Source organism: Coregonus clupeaformis, chromosome 30 (assembly GCF_020615455.1).
Source record: "Coregonus clupeaformis isolate EN_2021a chromosome 30, ASM2061545v1, whole genome shotgun sequence".
NCBI lineage: Eukaryota > Metazoa > Chordata > Actinopteri > Salmoniformes > Salmonidae > Coregonus > Coregonus clupeaformis.
The window spans coordinates 26,413,603-26,425,178 of NC_059221.1; the positions used below are offsets into that span (position 1 = coordinate 26,413,603).

At 41.1% G+C, this 11,576-nt stretch overlaps 1 protein-coding gene across 1 annotated transcript in view; it reads right to left on the bottom strand.

The window, feature by feature from the left end:
- pcmtd2a (protein-L-isoaspartate (D-aspartate) O-methyltransferase domain containing 2a) overlaps positions 1-8,994 on the bottom strand; it is a 36,675-nt gene extending 27,681 nt beyond the window's left edge. The window contains exon 1 of the mRNA XM_041856118.1: positions 5,998-8,994. The gene's annotated coding sequence lies outside the window, so the exon portion shown is untranslated. The remainder of the gene's footprint in view (positions 1-5,997) is intronic.
- Between the last annotated feature and the right edge of the window lie 2,582 nt (positions 8,995-11,576).

Here is an 11,576-nt window from a genome sequence, read left to right on the forward strand (position 1 = left end):
GGCCTATGCAGTGGGGGAAAAAGTATTTAGTCAGCCACCAATTGTGCAATCTCTCCCACTTAAAAAGATGAGAGAGGCCTGTAATTTTCATCATAGGTACACGTCAACTATGACAGACAAAATGAGAAAAAAAAATCCAGAAAATCACATTGTAGGATTTGTAATGAATTTATTTGCAAATTATGGTGGAAAATAAGTATTTGGTCAATAACAAAAGTTTCTCAATACTTTGTTATATACCCTTTGTTGGCAATGACACAGGTCAAACGTTTTCTGTAAGTCTTCACAAGGTTTTCACACACTGTTGCTGGTATTTTGGCCCATTCCTCCATGCAGATCTACTCTAGAGCAGTGATGTTTTGGGGCTGTCGCTGGGCAACACGGACTTTCAACTCCCTCCAAATATTTTCTATGGGGTTGAGATCTGGAGACTGGCTAGGCCACTCCAGGACCTTGAAATGCTTCTTACGAAGCCACTCCTTCGTTGCCCGGGCGGTGTGTTTGGGATCATTGTCATGCTGAAAGACCCAGCCACGTTTCATCTTCAATGCCCTTGCTGATGGAAGGAGGTTTTCACTCAAAATCTCACGATACATGGCCCCATTCATTCTTTCCTTTACACGGATCAGTCGTCCTGGTCCCTTTGCAGAAAAACAGCCCCAAAGTATGATGTTTCCACCCCCATGCTTCACAGTAGGTATGGTGTTCTTTGGATGCAACTCAGCATTCTTTGTCCTCCAAACACGACGAGTTGAGTTTTACCAAAAAGTTCTATTTTGGTTTCATCTGACCATATGACATTCTCCCAATCCTCTTCTGGATCATCCAAATGCACTCTAGCAAACTTCAGACGGGCCTGGACATGTACTGGCTTAAGCAGGGGGACACGTCTGGCACTGCAGGATTTGAGTCCCTGGCGGCGTAGTGTGTTACTGATGGTAGGCTTTGTTACTTTGGTCCCAGCTCTCTGCAGGTCATTCACTAGGTCCCCCCGTGTGGTTCTGGGATTTTTGCTCACCGTTCTTGTGATTATTTTGATCCCACGGGGTGAGATCTTGCGTGGAGCCCCAGATCGAGGGAGATTATCAGTGGTCTTGTATGTCTTCCATTTCCTAATAATTGCTCCCACAGTTGATTTCTTCAAACCAAGCTGCTTACCTATTGCAGATTCAGTCTTCCCAGCCTGGTGCAGGTCTACAATTTTGTTTCTGGTGTCCTTTGACAGCTCTTTGGTCTTGGCCATAGTGGAGTTTGGAGTGTGACTGTTTGAGGTTGTGGACAGGTGTATTTTATACTGATAACAAGTTCAAACAGATGCCATTAATACAGGTAACGAGTGGAGGACAGAGGAGACTCTTAAAGAAGAAGTTACAGGTCTGTGAGAGCCAGAAATCTTGCTTGTTTGTAGGTGACCAAATACTTATTTTCCACCATAATTTGCAAATAAATTCATTAAAAATGTGATTTTCTGGATTTTTTTCCCTCAATTTGTCTGTCATAGTTGACGTGTACCTATGATGAAAATTACAGGCCTCTCTCATCTTTTTAAGTGGGAGAACTTGCACAATTGGTGGCTGACTAAATACTTTTTTCCCCACTGCATGCAAAACATTAGGTTTGGCGCAAACCCAACATGGCACATCACCCAAAGAATACCATCCCTACTGTGAAGCAAGGTGGTGGCAGCATTATGTTATGGGGATGTTTCTCATCGTTAAGGTCTTATCCGGATAGAAGGAAACATGAATGGAGCAATGTACAGAAAAGTCCTTGAGGAAAACCTGCTGCTCTTTGCAAGAAAGCTGAAACTGATGTTCACTTTTCAGCGTGACGACCTGAAGCACAGGCTAAAGCTACAGTGGAGTGGCAAAGGAATAAAAAGGTAAATGTCCTTGAGTGGCTCAGTCAGAGCCCCGCCTAAATCCAATTGAACATTTGTGGCATGACTTGAAGATTAATGTCCAACACTCCCCAAGGAACTTGAGAGCTTGAACAGTTACAGTTGAAGTTGGAAGTTTACATAGGATCACCACATTATTTTAAGAATGTGAAATGTCCGAATAATAGTAGAGAGAATGATTTATTTCAGCTTTTATTTATTTCATCACATTCCCAGTGGGTCAGAAGTTTACATACACTCAATTAGTATTTGGTAGCATTGCCTTTATAAATTGTTTAACTTGGGTCAAATGTTTCGGGTAGCCTTCCACAAGCTTCCCACAATAAGTTGGGTGAGTTTTGGCCCATTCCTCCTGACAGAGCTGGTGTAACTGAGTCAGGTTTGTAGGCCTCCTTGCTCGCACACGCTTTTTCAATTCTGCGCACAGATTTTCTATAGGATTGAGGTCAGGGCTTTGTGATGGCCACTCCAATACCTTTACTTTGTTGTCCTTAAGCCATTTTGCCACAACTTTGGAAATATGCTTGGGGTCATTGTCCATTTGGAAGACCCATTTGCGACCAAACTTTACCTTCGTGACTGATGTCTTGAGACGTTGCTTCAATATATCCACATAATTTTCCTTCCTCATGATGCCATCTATTTTGTGAAGTGCACCAGTCCCTCCTGCAGCAAAGCACCCCCACAGCATGATGCTGCCACCCCCATGCTTCACGGTTGGGATGGTGTTCTTCGGCTTGCAAGCAACCCCCTTTTTCCTCCAAACATAACGATGGTCATTATGGGCAAACAGTTCTATTTTTGTTTCATCAGACCAGAGGACTTTTCTCCAAAAAGTACTATCATTGTCCCCATGTGCAGTTGCAAACCATAGTCTGGCTTTTTATGGCGGTTTTGGAGCAGTGGCTTCTTCCTTGCTGAGCGGCCTTTCAGGTTATGTCGATATAGGCCTCGTTTTACTGTGGATATAGATACTTTTGTACCTGTTTCCTCCAGCATCTTCACAAGGTCCTTTGCTGTTGTTCTGGGATTGATTTGCACTTTTCGCACCAAAGTACGTTCATCTCTAGGAGACAGAACGCGTCTCCTTCCTGAGCAGTATGACGGCTGCGTGGTCTCATGGTGTTTATACTTGCGTACTACTGTTTGTACAGATGAACGTGGTACCTTCAGGCGTTTGGAAATTGCTCCCAAGGATGAACCAGACTTGTGGAGGTCTACAATTGTTTTTCTGAGGTATTGGCTGATTTATTTAGATTTTCTCATGATGTCAAGCAAAGAGGCACTGAGTTTGAAGGTAGGCCTTGAAATACATCCACAGGTACACCTCAAATTGACTCAAATGATGTCAATTAGCCTATCAGAAGCTTCTAAAGCCATGACATCATTTTCTGGAATTTTCCAAGCTGTTTAAAGGCACAGTCAACTTAGTGTATGTAAACTTCTGACCCACTGGAATTGTGATACAGTGAAATAATCTGTCTGTAAACAATTGTTGGAAAAATTACTTGTCATGCACAAAGTAGATGTCCTATCCAACTTGCCATAGCTATAGTTTGTTAACAAGAAATTTGTGGAGTGGTTGAAAAACGAGTTTTAATGACTCCAACCTAAGTGTACTTCCGACTTCAACTGTATGTAAAGAAGAATGGCCAAATCTAGGCGTGCAAAGTTGGTAGACCTATCAGACTCACAGCTGTAATTGCTGCCAAAGGTGCCAAGTATTAACTCAAGGGGGAGTTATCCAATTTTCAGTTTTGTATTTTCAATGTACTCTTTTCCAAACAAATCCCCTTAAGTGTGGAGTATGGTGTGTAGATTGGTGGGAAAAATCCTCATGAATGCATGAAACTGAGGCACTGACAAAATGCGAAAAAAGTTCAATGGCGTGTAAACTTTCTATTGGCACTATATACACTACCGGTCAAAGGTTTGGACACACCTACTCATTCAAGGGTTTTTCTTTATTTTTACTATTTTCTACATTGTAGAATAACAGTGAAGACATCACAACTATGGAATAACACATATGGCATCATGTAGTAACCAAAAAAAGTGTTAAACAAATCAAAATATACTTTTTATATTTGAGATTCCTCAAATAGTCACACTTTGCCTTGATGGCAGCTTTGCACACTCTTGGCATTCTCTCAACCAGCTTCATGAGGTAGTGACCTGGAATGCATTTATATTAACAGGTGTGCCTTCTTAATGCGTTTGAGCCAATCAGTTGTGTTGTGACAAGGTAGAAGATGGCCCTATTTGGTAAAAGACAAAGTCCATATTATGGTAAGAACAGCTCAAATAAGCAAAGAGAAACAACAGTCCATCATTACTTTAAGACATGAAGGTCAGTCAATACAGAAAATTAAGAACTTTGACAGTTTCTTCAAGTGCAGTCGCAAAAACCATCAAGCGCTATGATGAAACTGGCTCTCATGAGGACCACCACAGGAATGGAAGACCCAGAGTTACCTCTGCTGCAGAGGATAAGTTCATTATTTTGTTACCAGCCTCAGAAATTGCAGCCCAAATAAATGCTTCAGAGTTCAAGTAAGACACATCTCAACATCAACTGTTCATAGGAGACTGGGTGAATTGCTGCAAAGAAACCACTACTAAAGGACACCAATAAGAAGAGGAGACTTGCTTGGGCCAAGAAACACAAGAAATTGACATTAGACCGGTGGAATTCTGTCCTTTAGTCTGGAGTCCAAATTTGAGATTTTTGGTTCCCACCCTTGTGTCTTTGTAAGACGCGGTGTGGGTGAACGGATGATCTCCGCATGTGTATTTCCCACCGTAAAGCATGGAGGAGGAGGTGTTATGGTGTGGGGGTACTTTGCTGGTGACACTGATTCATTTAGAATTCAAGGCATGCTTAACCAGCATGGCTACCACAGCATTCTGCAGCGATATGCCATCACATTTGGTTTGGGCTTAGTGGGACTATCATTTGTTTTTCAACAGGACAATGACCCAACACAACTCCAGGCTGTGTAAGGGCTATTTTACCAAGAAGGAGAGTGATGGAGTGCTACATCAGATGACCTAGCCTCCAGAATTCCCCCAACCTCAACCCAATTGAGATGGTTTGGGATGAGCCGGACCGCATAGTGAAGGAAAAGCAGCCAACAAGTGCTCAGCATATGTGGGAACTCCAAGACTGTTGGAAAAGCTTTCCAGGTGAATCTGGTTGAGAGAATGCCAAGAGTGTGCAAAGCTGTCATGGCAAAGGGTGGCTATTTGAAGAATCTCAAATATATTTTGATTTGTTTAACACTTTTTTGGTTACTACATGATTCCATGTGTTTTTTCATAGTTTTGATGTCTTCACTATTATTCTACAATGTAGAAAATAGTAAAGAATAAATAAAGAAAAACTCTGGAATGAGTAGCTGTGTCCAAACTTTTGACTGGTACTGTATATCAGAAATAAATTGCTATTTGCATGTGACATTGTCATGGAATGCACTGGAATATTTATACACCGTTTACATTTTGGCTGGTGGGACCCACTCTTTGTGGTAAACAAAACGAAGTTGTTTTAATTTAATTGAACAATTGTAGATATGCTCCATGATATTAGCATTTCCTGAACTGGCCGACAGATGTCATCAGAGCTTAGTCATAGGTTAGAAACCATTCTGTAATATATGTCTGTTCTCACCATTTCAATGGTTTCGTCTCACAACCTGTAAAAACTTAGTGGTGGTAAATGGACTATCTTGCTGTAACTGTTGGTTTGAGTTAGAGTAGGGCTATAGTGGTGGTGTGTCCATTAAAACAGATGGTGGTTTGCGGTTCAAAGGGCTGTTGCCCGGTTTATTATTTCAGTTGAATTGAAGATGAGAGATTTAAGGATATGATGATGGTTAACAGGGATACAAAAACCTACATGGTAGTGATTTCACACAAACCAAATGCAGATCAACAAATGCTCATGAAGCTCAACATTAAAATAATATTACAGTGAAGAAACTTAGGCAATAGGTTTAAACGTGAGTAAAGGAAATTAATAAAGCAAACGATTTTATCACAAAGTAAATGTTCTCAATGAAATTATAGTATAAATTAAGAAATAAGAACAAACTTACTTGGTTATAAACGCATCCAAAATACACAACATTACAAGAGAAAAGGTGTCTTGTAACAAAACATTAGCAAACTGAAATAGTAAGGTAGCCACACTGGTTCTTCTTCTTTGAGACTGGGTTGGCGGATCACATCCAACTTAAAGGTGCATACACTGCCACCTACTGTACTTAAGTGAGTCCAGTCACGGCCTACCTACATTAAAATTATCTTCATTATTCCTGTTCCCAACTAAAAAAAAAAAGTGCACCACCAACTAACCCTACACCTATATTTCATAAAAATATAAATCACCACCCCATTAACTCTTCTCCAGTAAAATGTCATACAACCAGGTACTTCTCTGCAGTTGCCACCTACACCCATTAAAAACCCACTATGCCATTCCACTACTTTGACCCCATCTGCTCCTGCCCATGCCAACAGCCTGGGAGGACGGGACACCACCCCTCAACTCACCCTGTAACTCTTCTGAAGTTAAATCTCATATACCCAAATACTTATCTGCAACTGCCACCACATCTGTTTTCTGTGATTTACTTTCCATTTCTGCAGTACAGTTGATAACCATTACTATGAACACTAAGGAGCCAACCTTACTGAAGAATAACTCACTCGTTACCCTATCCCTCTGTACTGGCTCAAATACTGGCTCAAATCTACAACTCACTGGGATCCTCTCAGCATCCCTCACCTTGACCCATCCTCCTCCACTTTCTTCACTGCCTCAGCATGACACCCTCTGCACTACCTTGACCACTACAATCTGCCTCTCTCGCACCAGACACTTCCGATCCCCAGCAACATGAGCACCCCTACAATTGAAACACACACAAATGTATCCTCTGAACCTTCACAATCCTCTGTCCCATGGCCTCCTTCACACATATTGGAATCTCCCTCATACACACTGCTGCAACATGACCATAAACCTTGCACCTGAAACGGCGCAGTGGATTCTGCACAAAAGCTCTAACAGGATAACTGATATATCCTGACATGACTTTGTCTGGTAGAGACTCTGACTCAAAAGGACTGACAATGACTCCTCTGTTTCACCATGCTACCCACCGGGTCTGCGTCGCACCAGATGGTGGGCATCACAAACACCAGGAATGTTCAACTTAAATTGCTCCACACTTAACTCTACCCCAGAAATCACTCCTTTCAATGGTGCACTATTCCGTGCCACACTGATTAGTGACAGGTGTGGGTATTTAAAGGTGGTGAATGAGCTAAAGTCCCGCTTCTACTGGAGGGGGTTGGACAGGGTATGGTGGTTGGTGATAGGGTGAGGAGACAGTCGGTCAGGGTAGGGGCAATTCGACCACAGCCGCCCCAAATATGGCAACACATTTCCCTCCTCTAAGAATTGCCATTTCCATCCTCATCCTCCTTGACTTGGTCAAGATCCAGATTCCCAGATGCTATAGCCCCAGTGAACATCCCACAGATTCACTTTCCAGAGAGTTGCATGTGTTCTGTGATGCTTCAGAGCAGGCTTATGAGTCAGTGGCATACCTCAGGATGGAAACCCAGCAGGCACAAGTCCACGTCTCCTTTGTCATGGCTCGCTCAAGAGTAGCTCCTAAACGTCCTCTCGCCGTTCCCCACCTTGAACTGTGCGCTGCCCTTACAGGTGCCCAGCTGGCCAAGCTGTTACAGACCGAGATCACCTTACCTGTGGATAGGACAGTTCTGTGGTCAGACTCCACTACGGTGTTGACTTGGTTGCACTTAGAATCCTGTTGATACAAGGTCTTTGTTGCCAACCATGTAACTGAAATCCTGGACCTCAGGACTGGAGGTATGTCGACACACAGAACAACCCAGCAGATGACATCACCAGAGGAAAGAGTCCGGCTGAGTTGTCGGCTCCCTTCCCAGAAGACCTCCATTTGCTGTAAAGTGGTAAAGTGGTCCCTTTGAAAAGCCGCCTCCAAAACCTCTCTCCTGAATTGGACAAGTCTACAGATCTCATTCGAGTTGGGGGCAGGCTCCGGAGAGCTGAGATTCTCGAACCAGACTCGGTGCACCCAGCAGTGCTGGATCCGAAGAACCCAATCACTCGGCTCATCAAACACTATAATGACAAGCTTCTACATCCTGGTACCGATAGGGAGTTTGCTGACATCCACTTCCATTTCTGGGTTCTGAAGGGACATCCACAAAATATCTGTAGCCATAAACAATATTCATACACTTTCACAATAATTACCCATAATCATAATTAATCATGAAATATTCCATGATGCTTAGTTATCTTAGCACAGGTTTTCCTTTATTTCAAAATCAACATATGGGCAAAGACTAATCCATACACAGCCATCATCACTAACACGTGACATAGACAATACAAAATAAATATACATCAACATCTCCATTCACTTTGTTCTTCATTTTCAAATAAATATTAAATACGTTCATTACGTTTTTTCCTAGTTCATTGCAAGGTGTCTCAAAATACTTTATGGAAATAAAATAAATAATATAAACAAAAGCAAACTCTTAAAAAAATTATCAAAACTTGTCGGTTACAAAATATTTGCACTTAAAAAAGATCCCAGTATTTCAAATAAATAAGATATATAAAACAATTTATAGTTAATATTTTAAAATATTTCCTATTTTTCAACAATGCAGAGGATAAACAATTCCTCTCAGTCGCTGTTTAAAAATGTCTTCAGTGTCATTTTTTTTGTAAAAATAAATAAATAGGTCAATAAATAAATGCTGAATAAATAAGCAAAATTAACACAACATGAATAAATAATATATTAAACAGACATTTCTAAGACTCAAATTCATACACATCGATAATAATGAAACTACAAACTATTCCTGGAAGTGCAATATCTATGCCCATAAATACTATCAACATTACTCAATAGGGTTGGAACACATGTACACTATTTTGGAGAGTATGTAGTCCCGTGTAGCTCAGTTAGTAGAGCATGGCGCTTGCAACGCCAGGGTTGTCGGTTTGATTCCCACGGGGGGCCAGTATGAAAAAATGTATGCACTCACTAACTGTAAGTCGCTGGATAAGAGCGTCTGCTAAATTACGTAAATGTAAAATGTATGTTATGATGGGGTGTTGGAGCCAGTATACTGCATTCTTAGTCTGTTCTGTACAATTAAAGTGGATGTCTTTTTTTATTATACCCCTCAAAAGGTTCCCAAACACCCGCACAAACACAGTTTTACTCCAATGCACTCAAAAACACTCAAGACTTAATTGAAACTTCCGTACTCATCCATACACAAGTGTGTCCATTGATCCTGATAACCTTCATGCAAACAGGGAGGGGAGCAACGTGAAATGGACAACATATTTTCTCCAAAACAAATAAGAGAAAAACCAAGTATACAGTGGGGAAAAAAAGTATTTAGTCAGCCACCAATTGTGCAAGTTCTCCAGAAAATCACATTGTAGGATTTTTTATGAATTTATTTGCAAATTATGGTGGAAAATAAGTATTTGGTCACCTACAAACAAGCAAGATTTCTGGCTCTCACAGACCTGTAACGTCTTCTTTAAGAGGCTCCTCTGTCCTCCACTCGTTACCTGTATTAATGGCACCTGTTTGAACTTGTTATCAGTATAAAAGACACCTGTCCACAACCTCAAACAGTCACACTCCAAACTCCACTATGGCCAAGACCAAAGAGCTGTCAAAGGACACCAGAAACAAAATTGTAGATCTGCACCAGGCTGGGAAGACTGAATCTGCAATAGGTAAGCAGCTTGGTTTGAATAAATCAACTGTGGGAGCAATTATTAGGAAATGGAAGACATACAAGACCACTGATAATCTCCCTCGATCTGGGGCTCCACGCAAGATCTCACCCCGTGGGGTCAAAATGATCACAAGAACGGTGAGCAAAAATCCCAGAACCACACGGGGGGACCTAGTGAATGACCTGCAGAGAGCTGGGACCAAAGTAACAAAGCCTACCATCAGTAACACACTACGCCGCCAGGGACTCAAATCCTGCAGTGCCAGACGTGTCCCCCTGCTTAAGCCAGTACATGTCCAGGCCCGTCTGAAGTTTGCTAGAGTGCATTTGGATGATCCAGAAGAGGATTGGGAGAATGTCATATGGTCAGATGAAACCAAAATAGAACTTTTTGGTAAAAACTCAACTCGTCGTGTTTGGAGGACAAAGAATGCTGAGTTGCATCCAAAGAACACCATACCTACTGTGAAGCATGGGGGTGGAAACATCATGCTTTGGGGCTGTTTTTTCTGCAAAGGGACCAGGACGACTGATCCGTGTAAAGGAAAGAATGAATGGGGCCATGTATCGTGAGATTTTGAGTGAAAACCTCCTTCCATCAGCAAGGGCATTGAAGATGAAACATGGCTGGGTCTTTCAGCATGACAATGATCCCAAACACACCGCCCGGGCAACAAAGGAGTGGCTTCGTAAGAAGCATTTCAAGGTCCTGGAGTGGCCTAGCCAGTCTCCAGATCTCAACCCCATAGAAAATCTTTGGAGGGAGTTGAAAGTCTGTGTTGCCCAGCGACAGCCCCAAAACATCACTGCTCTAGAGGAGATCTGCGTGGAGGAATGGGCCAAAATACCAGCAACAGTGTGTGAAAACCTTGTGAAGACTTTTTTTTTTTTTTTTTTTGGGGGGGGAATGGATCAGCTTAATATTGCAGATAGATTGTATCTTCTATCAATGTAATTGTCTGCATCACTTCCAATCCCCCATGTTTTTTTTATTTTTTATATATATACTCCCCTTTATTACTTTTCAACCCCACCATCCTTTCCCTACTTGGAGTAAATTAGTGAACAACAATGCCCAGGCCTCTACTTCCGGTCTATACTTACTATCTACACCTTATGGACAGAGTTAATTTTACAATAATTCTATTATATATATATATATATATATATATATATATATATATATATTTTTTTTTTTTTTGCTCCTGAACTTCTTCTACTCTCAACCTCTCCGATCATTTTCATGGTGTCCATCCGGTTTGCTTCTATATGGCATATCTTTCTAACTGTGCTGCTTCCCAAAAGCTCCCAACATACAACCTATATACTTATTATGGACACAGTATGCTTACATTATTAGCTATCTTTGTTATTATTTGTTGTTATTTGTTATTAGTCCCATCCTTCAACTCTATTCAATACCTCCCATCTATCTCTTAACACCATCCATATAGGATTTCTATTTGCCATATATATTTCAACCGTACTGTGATGTTTTACAAAAATTCTGAACCTTTCTATTCTCATTGCTTCTACAGATTGTGAATTAAAAATAAACATTTTTGCTAAAAGTATTATTATATTATTGATTGATTGACTATGACTTTTCAGATCACCCAGTGAACCTTGTGAAGACTTACAGAAAACGTTTGACCTGTGTCATTGCCAACAAAGGGTATATAACAAAGTATTGAGAAACTTTTGTTGTTGACCAAATACTTATTTTCCACCATAATTTGCAAATAAATTCATAAAAAATCCTACTGGAAATCCTTCTGGATTTTTTTTTCTAATTTTGTCTGTCATAGTTGACGTGTACCTATGATGAAAATTACAGGCC